Here is a 16,250-nt window from a genome sequence, read left to right on the forward strand (position 1 = left end):
ACATAACCCACAAAACTCTGCCTTTGTACACGATTTGAACCCGCTCAGCCTCCCTAATATTATTCAGCCAAAATAATTCCTGCCTCGAACCTTTCCGTCCTGGACACTCACTAGTCTGAGGATAAATGCGCACGTACCGGAAGTAAACACAGAAAGACATGCCACAAGCGGTGCAACTGCAGCTATCTTCGCTTACAAATACTGTGCGCACATCCACATCTCCATGGACGCCTCAACTTCACAGGAATGTTCCTTACGTTTTCCCATCGCCTGCAGCAAAATACATCCTCGATGATAGCAGAGGTCGACGTAATTAAAGAAGCTGTCTCATATATCTCGCGCCGAAGCCCTGGCTGTTTGATTGTCTTCAAGAAATATCAAACAACGTCACAGCCTCTGTCCAACCTATTGAAGAAAAATAATCACCAGCTATTTTCTAAGGACATTAGTTAAAAAAACCACTAGGCTACTGCCGCAGCCCGCAGAAGACGTCAATACCGGAATGACAAGCTCATATACTTCACGAGGTTTGAGGCGTCCCAACTAGCTAATAAAAGCACCTGCAAAGAAATAAACCAGCTGTGGAGATCGCTAACATATCATCATTAATTTATGCAGTCCACCAACCCGCACCTCAGATCACGACTGTCACCCAGACTTCGTTGCTATCTGGAAGCTCTTTATCATCGATTTCGTCCTAACGCTGCCTTTATAAATGCCCTACACTTTCATATAGGTCAATAGAACAGTCCGTGAACTGAAAACTGCAGCTTAGTACAAACAGTACAACACATTTCGTTAGAATGCCCAGCATATACTGAGGAGCGTGCTCATTATCAACAAATTGTGAAATGCCTCACTGAAGTGCCTCTATCTCTTGACTGATTATTAGGACCCTTAGCCTGCCATGGAGAGCACAGCTATTCTAGGAGCTTTTTATTTAATTATTTGGATGACACTGTTCTTCTAGCCAAACCGCAATCCATCCGTTCAGCACTCTCAATGCGCATTCACCATGTAGTATAATCTGTCAACCCATTTTCTGCACATCTCTCACTTCATCTTTCTCTCCCCGAATTCGTTCTCGACGTAGAGTTGCAAATCAGCAGACTTAAAAGCCACCTAAATACTTTGTGAATTAAACCGCTTCTCTCTCTTCGTAAACGTGAAGTTATACTGTCCAAAATATATTTGAATTATAACAAGTGGACAATCACCCTAAACATATTTGCAGAACTTTTGAAGCTGCCGCGGAACCATCTAGTGCTCGAATTCACGTTTCTGAAAACATTCAAAAAACTTCCTTTTCTGTCGTCCTTTCGTGTATCGTAACTTCTGGCAAATAGAAAACCACCATTTGACCACATAACCTGTAGAGAACGTGATTGCTTTAGACCGGCAGGTGTGTACGGGCACCTTCTGACCCGAACCTGTCAGCAGAAAGCACCCAGACTCGCAGGTACGACCGGCTCCCGTGGGCCCCCATGTATTTGGTGGTTGACAGTTCGACTCCTTATGGATGCCGGACACAACTTGCGACTAGCTGTTCGGTTCTCGATCGCCCACAAATTTGAATGCCACTTGTCCCACTCTACCGCCACACTTTGGAGGTTCACAGTCTTTGCGCCAGAAACATATCAAAATTATCATCGACCGATGTGTTTCGTAGGAGAGTGAGTGAACACTGCCGCCAATAAACAGCTTTAATTTGTCTCAGCCCATTTCTTAAGCCTAAGTGTATATGGTGCATTTTAACGTGCAAGGAATATACTAAGCGGGCAATAATTATAATAATTAGTTTTTGGGGAAAGGAAATGGCGCAGTATCTGTCTCATATATTGGCGGACACCTGAAACGCGCAGTAAGGGAAGAGATAAAGGAGGGAGTGAAAGAAGAAAGGATGGACGAGGTGCCGTACTGGAGGGCTCCGGAATAATGTCGACCACCTGCAGATCTTTAACGTGCACTGACATAGCATAGCACACGTGCGCCTTAGCGTTTTGCCTCCTTAAAAACACAGCCGCCGAGGTCGGGTTCGAGCCCGGGAACTCCGGATCAGTACCCGAGCGTTCTAACGACTGAGCCACAGCGGCGGGTACTAAGCGGGCAAGAGGTGCATTTTCGGCATATCTGCAAGAAGGTTCTTAATTTTACTCGTATCTTACTCAGAAAGCATTCATTGTTTATTTAAGCATATGAACAAAAAGAAACAAAAATAATACTATCAAATTATTACAATTTTTTTGAAATGGATGTTTAATAGCCTTTTACCCCTAAGGGCTGCCATGTCTGTAAGAATGTAGCCGATATTTGCAGATATTTCAAAGATGCATACCAAAAAGACATCAACGGCTGTGCATCTTTTATTTTTGTAACATCCCATCAGATAGCAGGAATGTGCCGACGCCGAGAGACCTCATTCTTCTACTTCGGTTGCTGAAAGCACTGCTCCACTGTGCCATTTGCAACACAGGTTCCGTTGTTGCAGTTTCCCACGGCACACGACATCAAAGTGACATTAGTATTGAGCGCTAGGGCTTGATAAACGGTTGAGCTCTGAGAGAGAACAAAAAAAAACATAAGATATGCGCGTGAGATTTTGAAGAAAACATTGTTTAATGCTCTTTCTGTACAACTGCTTAAAAGACGGCGAACAATACGAGAAAATGTAACTGCTCTTTATGCGTTTTGTATGTATAATTTGAATAAAACGGCTAAAAGTTTGAGCACTATTTACCCATATTTGAAGATGAAAAAAAGTTACCGCCATAGTATCTTCTCACATATCAAAATATATGCATCAAAGTTATGAGGTACGGCAGCTCTTCTGGTTTTATTTTTGTCCTTTTTTTACAAGGATGAGCTGAAATTTTATTGATTAAAGAAAACTCAAGCCGCAGCTCGTATGCCAAAAATCTACTCACGCAAAATGCGCGCACCCAGCATTGATTTTGGTATCCGATAGAGACGAGTTCGGTTCCACGTGACAAGTACGCCAGTGCACCGATAAGAATGAAGCTTCGTGAAGGTTTTTTACGTTAGGTTTTTGTATGCAGCCCAGCGGAGGTGCAGCGTACATTTTGTTTGTTACTCTCACTCCTTCACGACGTGCTCACGACGTGCTCCCAACGCAATGTCAAACGGCCTATTCAGTTCCTTCGTTAGATCTTTCACGGTGGCAAGATATTAAATTGTAAAAGCACACCGAACGTACAATTTAGGGTATAGCGACTATTGATGATTTGTGTTAACAAGAACATGACGTTATGCCCTAAATAAAGAATTAGTTGGAAATTCATGTAAGGAGCATCTTGCACCGAATTTTGTACGGTAAGCATTCTTTTGTGTTTACGGCTCTCTTGTTTGCCCGAGGCAGATAAAAACGAAAACTGATAAACTCAACCTGAGCTATTTTCTGGCGGCCTAGTTCGTTCGTTAGGTAAATCTTCGAAACTGCACGAAAAAAACACAGGACAGAGCAAGGGACACACTCTCAAGGACAAACTTCCAACTCCCTTGTAATTTTTCAAATAAAAGTTGGAATCAGTGCTTGTGTACGTGTCTCTTGCTTTGTCCTGTGTTTTTTTCGGCCAGTTCTCAAGATGAATGAACTTCAGCGTTCTTGGGCGTAATTTTGAGCCGATTCCCTGTATGATAAGGGTACTTTCGCTGCTTCTCGGATGGCACATGTACTACAGTACGCAAGGAGAATTCATGCGGAAATGATAGGAAGGGAATCTGCACTGGAGCAAATATTACAGCGGGTAGCTATTGGCTTTTGTCCATCGGAAGCATCAGGACAAAAAAAGTGCATGTAAATCGCGACTATTTTAGATATTCTGCATGCTTTCTAGTCACCTCAATACCTAGAGCAGTGTGCAATTTTCGCAGCTTAAGAGCATTGCGGATAGGAGATCTATCAAGACATAGGAATTAAGCCGTGCAGTCGCCACTTCAGTCGCAGATTCTCTGCAGCTGATACACCATATGATTGCAATTTAATTTAGGTGTAGTGACTTGTTCAACATTGGGGAACGAAAGTGCGTTTAAGGCCAGAACGCCCGCCTTCCATGGCGCCACCCGTTCTGCAGCCGCTCGGTTTATTGCACAAAACAAAACAAAAATATTTATTTTCGATAATCGCACTCAACGGCACATTTCTCAGACAAGTTACATATTTTAAGTGTTCAGTCGAGTGTCAAAGTTCATTATTTAATGCTGCATAAAAAAAATTACTGCTGCCAAAAACCTGGCTAGTATGCCACCTTGGAGAGATGTAAATGTACAGGATTTGTCAACAATTCGCAGGCCCACCAATTGGCGAGAGGAGCGCAGGCTGCCCGCTTTCGCGGCGTTGGTATAGCGTGCGCGCTCCGGCGCCTGCCGGCAGCGAGGATAGACGCTGCGAGGGTTCGTCCTCTCTCTCTTTCTCACTCTTCTTGAAAGTTTAGCAGCGAAAAAGCTTATAAGCCATTTGCCTCGACTGCCCTTCGATCCGCTGCTTTGCAGTGGGTGGTGCAAGAGATATGTTTTTGTGCATGACCTGGCTCACCAAATTTTTGTTTCTTCCTGTACAAAGCACGCCCTCCAAACTGCAAATATCAATTATGGGAAGCAATAGCAAGCGCTCACGAGGCGTTAGTACGGGCGCGCTTACGCCAATTTCATGCTCCACTAAATGGATACCAAGACAGCGACATTGCAGCAAAATTTAATGCTAAGGGTGTTGGTTCACATTCTTAGAAGGGCCTTTTGTAGCACGACGAGACGGTAGTGAGATAACACTGCAAAGTAGCGCTGTCTGGTTGCCTACTTTTTTTTGTCCGGTTGCGCTAAGAAAGGTCGTTCTAAAGACATCGCTCCTGCACAGTCGTTTTTTTAAGGTACGCTCAAGCACATTGTACTTATTTCGCTATTTCCCAATGAAGAATTCTTCGATGGCTTGATTTAGCTCTTGATGCCGCGTTAAACTGCAGGAGGGTATTGCGCAACAGGAACAGTCCGGTTGAGTAGTGACATATCTTAATCGCATTGCGCGGTGCTGCGATGAGCTCTACATTTCGTCTGATATTGTTGTTTAGCCTTTATTTTCAAATTCTGTTTATTTAGTGTACATAGTTATTAACTACAGGCTGTTGTTCTGGACGGGGAAAACATGCATAGCAAAAAATTAAGACAATAAAAAAATACCATTCGATATCAAAGCTAAGCGCGAACGTCTTAGAACTAAAGGGTAGGAACAAGATGAAAGAAAATTTGCGGAAATTATTGTGAGACACCGCAGAAAAAAAAAAAATTAGGAGCGTTCTGAAAAACTCAACTGTAATTTTCGAAATGCCGCCGAATCGCGTACTTGACCTTTCTCTTGTTTACTTCCTTTGACTGAATTCTTTACAAGTTATTTTGTGCTGAGTTGCTTACCAGTTGCAGTTTGCAAAATCTTTCCTGCTGGCAAGCGCCTTAACGCAGCGCATTTAGAGGCGTAAAAAGTCGAGTCAAACAACGCACTGGCTCTCCGGAGACTTCATTCCATAGGAGCTGAAGAAACAGAACACCGTACCCCCTTGCAACGTTGCCATCGCAGCCGGTGAGTGTCGTAGCGCGCCTGCGATACCAGCGCGACGCTAACAAAGAGCATCCGCTCTTGCCTCCGGTGCGGTGGCGTGGGAAATTTTTTCCAAAACTTCTAATCGCTAATTATCTATCAAGACTGCGCGTCACTGTCGCAACAAAGGCAGCACCTGGAAGTTAGCGCTCCTGTATGCACTGCCGAGATATTCTTCTTCCAGCACTAACATTGCTTCCAATGCTCGGAAAATTGTTTCCAGGCCTCTATGCCTTAAAAACCTTGTTATTAGAAATACGAAAGCAAGCTTCGGGCAAAGTTGACAGCAGTTGGATCGGAAATTGCTAAAGATGTCGCAACACAAAGCCAAGGCAATAGTAGTATGAAAGGTTGAGAAAAGTCATCGTTAAAGAATAAAATGCCAAATTTTGAAATAAAATACATACATAACATGGGTAGCCATTTGGTGCTTCGCAGTATGCGCCGTCGCATGTGTAGTAGCATCCCAATAGTTTCTAGGGGAAAACAAGAAATCTATGTATTGCACGAAAAATTTCTAATTTCGCTTTGATGTCGAAGTTGCCATTTTATGACCGGCTTTTCACTCATCTTGGCAATTAAACGAAAAACTACAAAAGCGCGCACCAATCGCATTCTAAAAGAACTTGTAAAATTTAGGTGCTTGTTTGGATAATTGTTGAGAACGCGCTTTTAAACACTGAGCGAAAGGATGTATGTTAGGTATTCGTGTACCAATACTCTTACAGAGGCGCTCTTTGGTTTGGCACAGCCACTTGTCCACATTTTATCAGCACCGGCCGCGCGCGGTTCAGAAATAGTAATGAGTGCATGTACACTCGTCCACATAGCTGTTCAGAACGCGGAAACGGCGCACCGAGAATCACACACTTTTTTAATAAAAAAAATCACACTTCTGTCATTTACAGGCGGTCTATGGCTAGAAACTAGACTCTCGTGCATGCAGATTACCATGGATCGTGTTTTAACTCTTGATGTATTGAAAAGCTGTGCCGGCCTGAAAAACCAGCAGGGACTCTCATAGCTGTAAAAAAGTGGGAGCCGTTCTTAGCGCTCTAGACAAGTACGTGCACGACTGCACCAAACGAGCCACTGGTCAGACAGTGTGTGTGTTTCGAAAGCACTAGTCTTTCGACAACTTTAGTGCTGCCGTCGCCACAGTCACGTAAAACTGTTTTCCTTCACAACCACCTCTAGGTCACAACTTCCCTAGGGTGCTCAGCCTCACCAATCCATTGGGGTGCGTTGCGCACAGCACAAGGTTGGTGCACTTCTCTCTTCCCGCTAGCTTTCGCAGCGCTTTCATCACCATGGTCCCAAGTTCCGTGTAGGGTCAAGTCAAAAGCAGTGTTTGAGAAACCGACTAGAGAAGTGCGACATTACCAGGCTGGAAATTGCGTAGGGCGCGAATGAAGTACTGAGACTACGCTCTGCGAAAAGCTGCCTCTCTATAGTCATGTTGCCGAGAATAGATTTTAGTCCCCTTTTGCAATAATGAAGCCGCGGTGAACATATTGGTATCTGTGCGCGCATTTAAAGACTTACAGCTCTTGGCAAGCCTTAAGGACTGGCTGTACCGACAAAAATGATTAACGTAATTTATGTGTAGAATTTGTCTGAATTCCTGCCGTGTTGTGAGCTGCATTTAAAAGCGTAGCCTGTTGTACGTAGTGGCACACGCAGGGGCTTAATTGTTTACATTCTTTTTAGGCTGCCCCACCATACAGTTTGTATTTAAAAGCGGTGTTCATATTTGATCTGTTACTCTGGAGACCCTTTTTCACGACCCCGCACAGCGGCGCTCTTTAGTATTTTTTTAGAACCGGAAAAGAAACAAAGCACCGGGAACTCTTGGGTCTTAAATGTAGAATAATTTGTTCTTATTTTTGCCGCATAGCAACACCCAAACGCTTCTTACACATGAAAACATGCTTTGGAGTCTCTGGGGCTTCAATACCAGCACTCTCATAATAATGACGCCAGCTGTTGAAGCATTTAATGTTCGTGAACCTTTCCTTTGAAAACATCTTTTTGCAGCCAAACCAAGAATTCATGACTATTAATTTATCTACAGAACCGCAATACAGCAGAAAGAACGACCATACACTGCAAGATGACTGAAGGCTGGGGCCAATGCATCTCCTTATCACTGTACGCGCCACCGATAGCTATACAAAGAACTTGCTGATATGAGCTGAGGGTGCTGTTTAGATGAAAGCAGTACAAGTGTTCACCTTGTACTGTTTCTTTTTTCTTCAACAGCCATGCTTCTATGAAATCTGTAATGATTTCCTCTGTAGCCGTATGGCTGCGCTTGGGTAGGTGAAAATCAGTCGGATTCCCCTCCTTCCAGTTCTCATAAAAACGAATTGTCATTTGGTATTTTCTTGTATGTTAAGATTCTTAGTACTACAAATCATGATATCCTGTGTGAAAAACTGTCTCGCTATGGCTTCCATGGTCCTTTTCTGATGTTAATAAGGAACTATCTATCTGAGCGGTCTCAACAGTGACAATTGGACCGACACAAAACAGAATTATAAATTTACTTAGCGGTATTCTGCAGCGATTCACCTTAACACCTCTCTTATCTTATTTAATCTTTATGTTAATGACCTCCCCAATGCTATAACTTCATCACAGCTTTATCAATACGCAGATGACACCCTGCTCATCTAAACTAACGCCAATTTTTCATCTATGAAACTTCAGCATGGTGCTACTAAGCTTTATGATTACTTATAATATTAGTTCATTGAAATTAACCCCCTGAAAACTGAACTATTCTGCTCTGAAAATACGAACAAGCTTGTCTACAATGATGGATCTGTTTTATTGCATAGTTCCAACTGCACATCATGTTCTTGCCCATAAGTACCTGTGTTCTCTATGTAAAATGTGTTGGCATATACCTTGACGGCAATTTTTCCTAGAATACACACATGACTTAACTGAGCCAGAAGCTCAGAGGCGTGGCAAGCTTGTTGTATGCTCTGAAAGCCTTCCTATCATCTGCTGTTAGATGTTTAATGGCTCTGCTTAGCTATGGCATATGGTCTGCTTAAGTATAGCATGTGCTGTTTCTTTAACTGTTCTCTTACATGGAAAAAAGGATCAATCGTATTTTTAGAAACATGGCTAAAAGTGTTATATATTCAAAACCTAACGATTAACAAAGTTTATTCCGCTCCTCTAGTCTACCTTTTTTTGACAGCTTGTTGAAACAATTACTTCATTGCTGTATTTCTGGAAATGTGATTTCAAGTTCGAAAATGTTAAAACAGTCCCATTGCGAAACATTCCTCGATATGTTCTCCACAGAGTACGAACCAATTTTAGCGAATTCACAATATCATACTATGTACCATAAATATTCAAATATTCAATGAGATGCTTGAATATATTTTTTACTTAAGCACTCGCAGTCAGACACATGATGTCATTGCTAGGTTAGAGGAATTGCTAACCCTTACTGGAATTTCTCAACATAAACTATGGGTGACAAAAGCAACATAGGTTGTCGATGCTGCCGAACGGCGCCCTACAAGACCAATTGTGGCTTTGGCCTGTCTGCGTCCTATAATATATCCCTACTTTGAATAAAATTTTATAATTATAATATTATTACCTAGACACGAAAAAAATTCTGATGTATTACAAGTGTTTACAGCGGCGCTGGCGTCGCCAGCGGAGCTGATGACGAAGATGAAGCTCGGAGCGCGAGGTCCCTCGCGCTGAACAGAACGCATTCGGCAACCGGCCTGGCTAGCAACATCGACAGCCCGCTCTACCGGCTCACCAGCCGCGGCTACAGGGACCTCCAATAAATCTAATAAATGTCGATAACCTTCCACGTCTGGTGACTCCGCACGACAGCTTCGGCGCACGCAACGCTGCTCCCGACGGATCTGCGCTCCTGCCCGTCCTGTCCCTCCTCTTGGTCTTGCCGCTAAACGCCCGTTGTTCGCGCCCGGTTTTAGGCAGCTTATTCTAGCCGCCATGTACACGTCTACCATCGCATCTGGTGAGCTCCTTCAGCCGTATCAGCGTTCCTTAGTTCCTCGGCTGCCCGGCCTGCCTGCGTTTTATGCCAGGGACCCTGTTTTGAGGCTAGCGCTGCTGGTCTCGCACTTTCATGTCAACCATGTGTCCAGCCAGCTGCTGCGATATCAGCACGCCAGCCGCGAACTCCCACACAGTCTCCTGGGAAAGCTGCGGTTGCCGGCTCCTGGCATCGACATTTACGCCGACTTCAAGGAGGGCCTGACGGCGTATTTTGGATTTGAGCTCCCGCTGACTCTCTGCACAGCTGTTCCGGGTTCAGAAGCTACGCCGCCACTAACTCGCGACCACTGGCCGAATCCCCCCTCATAGCTGCTTCCGTTTTCCCTCTGCCAGCTACTACCCAGGAGCCGCCCTCAACCCCGGTATCTCCCAAGTTTGCTCCACTGGCCCCTACGGACGGCCATCTACCTGCGAGCTCCCGGCCCAGGGCGCCTCCTGTCCAGCCCTGCTTGCTATCTGTGGCGCCTGCCCTCGGATCATCACCAGAAGAGTTCTTCCTCGGCACGTGTCCTACCTCTTCGCAATGTTTTCTGATCGGCGCCGCATCACTTCTAGTCCCATGTTCGCCGGCTACCACAAGCCCAACCCCACTGAGTCCATCGGTCCTTCTTGTCGTGAGGCGTGCATGCAAGCCACACCAGAGCCTTGTCGCGCATAACGCACCACCTGAACCGCCCGCCAAGTCTTCCTGCCCCCCTGGCACCTTCCCACGTAACTGTGCCTCCGCTAGAGACGGAACAGGCACCGAAGGGGGTGGCATGTTTGCGATGCATTACAGCGGGCCCCATCCAACACCTCCTATGGACTTGGCACTGCCCCATCCTTCTAATTCCGACAACAACGCTCGGATTTGCGTCCTGTGCCCCCAGTCACCTGTCCCTATGCCACAATGAGCTCGTTTTTGAAGACAGCCGGTGCACCCTGTCGCCCGTTTCGACAACTTCCTGACAAAGCAGCCCGTGCCCCACGGAGCAGACCTCAAGCACCGTGCCGTCCGCCGTCGTTTCACCATCGCCAGTGGCGGATGCATCGCCTTCACTTCTACGGATGTGTCTTCCCCACGCCATACCTTCGTCCGCACCACCTCGGCCCGCGCACATCGCATATCTCGCGTACATCCCCACGCGACCGCATTTTCTGCACTGGTATTTCCCGGCCCGCTTCAACCCAACCGCCGGCCACACCAGTTGACCTTAAGACTGGCGCACACCCAGCTCGAAGCCAATTCGTGGATTTCTGTTCCCGCCAGTTCATTCCGTCACCATTCTTTTCTGGCTCCCCTCACCCTTTGCGAAGTAGCCAGGTTCGACCGCCCGAGTTTGCATCTCCCGCCCGGCGGCCTTAACGGACCTAACTGTGTCTTGAACTTGACCGACATGTTGAAACTTGTACATACATTTTTTTCTTGTTTCTTTATCGCGCACCGCGCTAGCGGGAGGGAGCACCTGTAGCGGCGTTGGTATCGCCAGCGGCGATGACGAAGACGAAGCTCGGAGCGCAAACAGAACGCATTTGCCAAGCGGCCTGGCCAGCAACGTCGACAGCCCGCAACGCCGGCTCACCAGCCGCGGCTACCGGGACCTCCAATAAATGTGGATCACCTTCCACGTGTTCGTCCTTGGCTTCAGTACTGAGGTGCTGAAAACTATATATACCGGCGGTCACAGAAATTGTTCTAGCGACCGCCCTGTGTCGTCACCTCCCTCGGTCATGTGTGTGCTGCAGTTTATAGCGGAAACAACGTGGCCAGAGGGCGCTGCGCATGCCAGTGAACAGCGCCCTGTCCGTGCGATTTCTCGTGATTGATCCGGCAGGACGATGAGCTTGGCCACTGACTTGTGTGCGTCTGCACCGCTTGCACGCAAAGAGAACTCGTTTTGCGCGCGCGCGCACTCGTCTGTCTGGTTCGACATTTGGCGCCGTTGTGAGAGGAGCTTGCTTCGCGTACGTTATGCTCTGTTGCCTCGTGCATGGACGCCGTTATGAGAGAAGTGCGTGCGCGCTCGAGGGTTGTTCTCGCGCTTTAGCACTGTTGCGGAAATTTAGCGGTTGCTCTCGTGCTTTATAGAGGGAGCAGCTCCTGTGCGCGGTGTCAAGAACAAAGCCCGAAAGGGCGCTGTTTTTGTTAAGCCTAGTTTTGTGCCCACAGTGCATAACCACGTGCTGTACGAAGTGAAAACAACCTAAAACCGACGTTCGAAGAAAAATGCGTCACTATTGCGTTTCGCGATAATTTTTCTTAGCGTTTTCAATCTGTGCTTGCTCAGCTTCGATCTGCTTGCTTCCGCCGTGCGTGCTGGTCACACGTTTCTGTTACCTTTTTCCTTTCCCTTTCCGCAATGTTTCAAAAGCTTTGGCGGAATCCTCACCCCATTGTCACAGGCCGAATCGCGTCGCGTTTCGATTTGTGCGAAATATGAAAGCGCATTTCGCGTTGTCGGTGCACATTAATGAATCCCATTCAATTGAAGTTTGAGATGTTTAACATGAGCCTACGGCTGATACGACCATGCAAATCATGTTCGTTTGCGTGTAGGTCGATCGAGTGGTGTGCTCAATCGCATCAGGCACCTGTTGCCCGTGCAGACTAGAAGGCAGTTGTATTTTTCTCTAATTTCTTCTAAACTGGTATACTGCAGATCACTCTGGGGTACATGCAACAAATACGACTCAGAGAGATTTTTGCTTTACAAAAAAAGAGCTTTGCGCGTATGTTCCCCAGACCAGTGTATGGGCGACCACTTATTTCAGGTATTTCATATTCCTGCATTACCATTGTGTTATAACTATTCTGCTGCTGTACATATTTCTCAGATAATTCACCAGAACATCACATCTTTCAGACAAAGATATGTGAACAGAAATATACACTACAGTCTACATGTTACTTCTCTCATCTACACTCGAGCTCGAACTAACTACGGCCCCCAACACATACATAACCAAATTACTTCAGTATGTAATGCCTACCCTTGATTTATCCATGACGATCTAACCTGGAAAACCATTTCTCAATTTAAAAAGGAAATAAAGTTGCTATTTTCACTTCTTCCTGATGTACCAAATACTTATGACATGAGGTTTTTTTGCCTAGTCCCAACTTTTCTTTTGTGTCGCGAATTGTAGCGGTATGGCTGTATTTTTCTGTGTTTATAATGTCATGTGTGTGTTTTGATATCTAACTAGGTCAAAACATAGATTGACGGTATTTGGTTTTGTTTTTATATATTTTGTTATTTCATTTTTTTTTAGGAAAATTGATTTGTCCATCCTTCTGCCCTTGATGTGTAATCCGGGGTGAAGCCTCGCCAGGAAGTGCTTTATTTGCTTTCTTTTTGCCTCATTCCTTAGACATGTACTGTGTTTCATGTCCGAATAAACGGATTTAATTTGAATATGGTAGCTCATTGCCGTTCCTGCCGTCCTGCCGGTGTCGCGCTTGCCTAGCTCCTTTTGCGTATGGCCGTAGTTACCGCAGATAGCGTATTTACCATACAGATATCTAAAAAAAGCCTGTTAATCCGGAGCCCTTCAAAAATGGCTTTGCGCACAATCTACGTAGAGCCTTGGGATGTTAAACTCTCAAAGCACTGGAACGACTGAGTTTTGATGCGCATCGACCGGGCCCGTAACACTATTGGGCGGCCGTCCGAGGTCTACAGTTCGTGGTCTGCAATCTGCAGAGCCACACTGCTACCTCTTGTGTACGACAAAATGTTAGCTCACATGTGGAATGCTGCCTGCCATCTTCGCCTTCGCAATTGTATGCGCTGCCAGTTTACGTGGTGTCGGCCGAGTAAGTGCACATATATTAAGTGCCCACCTGCGCTCTCTCCTGTTGCCGCAGGGGATGGATCATTAGTACTCTTTTTTAATCAATACTGCAGCGCCCGATACTGCACCGGTACTTCGCATTGAACGATGTCTGCCAGCTGCGTAATTTCTGTTGACAGCACATACGGCGGTAAGCAAATGCATCATTCCGGGGAATCCCACAAGTCAAGCTAGACGCTTCTCAGCCTTTAGTCAACCACGGTGCCACGTGCCACTTCAATTACCGCATAAAATCTGCCCACCGATGGACATAAACGGCGCACTGTGCAGTCGTCAGGCGTGTGCTCGCATCCGCCGCGCCCGGGACGGGACGAGCGCACGGGTGCGAGCAGCTTGCGGAGGGAGAAAGCACGCGCAGCAGGCGAACACGGCCAGTCAGTGCGCCGCGGCGCCGTCGCGCGGCATCAACGCAGGCCTCAGAATTCCGCCGCTACGGAAAGTGCACGGCGCTGTTGTCGCGCAGCAAACTTTAGGCTGGGGTCCCTATAGCATCTTGATGTTTCACCAACTGGCCTACATAATAATAATAATAATTGTTTTTTGGGGGGAATGGAAATGGTGCAGTATCTGTCTCATATATCGTTGGACAGCTGAACCGCGCCGTAAGGGAAGGGGTAAAGGAGGGAGTGAAAGAAGAAAGATGAGGTGCCGTAGTGGAGGGCTCCGGAATAATTTCGACCACCTGGGGACCTTTAACGTGCACTGACATCGCACAGCACACGGGCGCCTTAGCGTTTTTCCTCCCTAAGTTACATTCTAAACGTCACCTATACTGAGTGGCGGGATTTATTTATTTCCTTCAACACGCGAAAATCGCTGGATATACTATCACAAAGCCACTACGGCTGCTCATAAACACGCTGCGCCCTCTGGTTTAGCTATTGACGTCGTCCACAGCTGGACAAAGACCTCTCCCGTTAACAATGTCCTTTGACAGCTGTCCCCGCCTTATCCCCACAAACTTAATCAATCAAACACCCCCCGACTCCCCTATTCGCTGACGCCCCTTGCTGTTCTTGCCCACCGTTGGAATCCTGTCCACTACATTTAACGAAAATTGGTTACCTTTCTTTCGGATTGCGTGGCCTGGTCAAGCCAATTCTTTCTAAGTTACAAAGGCACTACAAGGACGAGGACGAAGATGAAGAAATAACACGAGCTCTCTATGGACAAAAATTTATATGCTATGTATAGATGTATTGTTCCTTTCTTTTGTTTTCTGTTTAGCGTATAATATTGGAATAAATAAATTTTTCTTTTTTGATAGTAAGAACTTGTTCTTTCTTTCTTCGACTCTGTTCTCGTCGTAGTGGTGCCTCAGTAACATGTATCCCTACAAACTCGGCCAATTTTCCGCCCTTATGCAATTTCAACTTCTTAGTTTCAACTAGGGCGTCAAAAACTCGCGTTTTTCCACTGGCCTGCATTGCTCTCTTCTTATGTCTACAAGTTATACCCGTCATTTTCATCTTTTTTTTACCTCGCAGCGATGTCCTCAATTTGAGTTCAAAATTTTCTCTGACATCATCGGTTCTGGCTCGTAGATGACTACCGGTATAATACAGCTGTTAATTATACTTCTTGAGTGATATTTGTAAACAAAAATTCATAAATCTGTATACCTCGCTAAATATATCAAGCCCCGACCTTACATTCTCCTAGTTATTTATTTCTCTTGGTCAGCACCTGCGTCCACTACCTGCCCTAAGTCGATTATGTATTTTCTTACCGCTTTAAACACTTCGCTACCTATCCTAATTTTCTGCTCCGTTCCGATACTGCCCACGAAGCAGGTACAACTCTAAGATATCATCTTAAGTGCTTCTAAAATATCCATCTATATAATGCAGCATAGACTGCGTTACCAAACTAGCGCACGTGAGTTCTCAACTGAATAAAAAAATAATCAATAAAGCAGACGAAACTCAGAACTGAAGCTTGTATCCCAACCCTTTAGTACCCGGTTCTGTTAACACTAGTTAAAGATTGGGCCCGAAATGTGCATTAAATATTAGGGACTGAAGAAAGTAACAAAATGCCTGAAAGTTTTCCTTCGATGTAAAATGGATGAAATATTAGGTTGTAATTTTCATTATTAATTCTACAATCTACATGTGAGCACCTGTTCAAAACGATTAGAGGGAACCGGAAGTGTTAAACCTGAAAAAACAGACGTAAACTTTCCTGAGCACAAACAATAGCTTTTTTTTTGGTAATGAGTAAAGCGAATGAAACATCACCTTAATTGTAAGTAGGTGATATGAAATCTAACGACATGAAAATGCGCGTTAGAAGTGACCATTTGAGTTTTTATAACTTTAAATATTTGAATACATAGCAATGATTTCAAGACAAAATTATTTATGCCTTACAATGCTATTTGTGTCTGCAATTAACGCCACAGCGCGTTAAGAAGCTGGTATCGTAGAAAATCCGGTGTCGTTCACCGTAAGCGAAAAACGCCCTAAAACTCCCCAGAGAAGGAACTTAAGAGGCAGATGGGCCACCAAGGTCACGTGGCATTGTGGCATCATCAAAACCTGTTCACCGGATTGTGCACTCACTCGCAGTGGCAGGTGGCAATTAAATTAAAGAGTAGTCGCGAGAGGTTGCTTGCGAAGAGCAACCTGGATCGCACAAGTCCCACCGGTGGCAGCACCTGCCATCGCAGGGCAGTGGCGCATCTCTTAACCGCTGCATCAAAGTGCCAGAAGGGAAATGAGGACTCCCAGTGAGCTTTGAATGT

At 45.6% G+C, this 16,250-nt stretch overlaps 1 long non-coding RNA gene across 1 annotated transcript; it reads right to left on the reverse strand.

The window, feature by feature from the left end:
- Positions 1-2,345: 2,345 nt before the first annotated feature.
- On the reverse strand, positions 2,346-6,043 carry LOC144118945 (uncharacterized). Its single transcript, XR_013312202.1, has 2 exons — positions 6,013-6,043; positions 2,346-2,556 (listed from the first exon to the last, which is right to left on the reverse strand). It is a non-coding gene; the product is annotated as an uncharacterized LOC144118945 (long non-coding RNA).
- Positions 6,044-16,250: the final 10,207 nt, after the last annotated feature.

This window comes from Amblyomma americanum, chromosome 2 (genome assembly GCF_052857255.1).
Source record: "Amblyomma americanum isolate KBUSLIRL-KWMA chromosome 2, ASM5285725v1, whole genome shotgun sequence".
Lineage (NCBI taxonomy): Eukaryota > Metazoa > Arthropoda > Arachnida > Ixodida > Ixodidae > Amblyomma > Amblyomma americanum.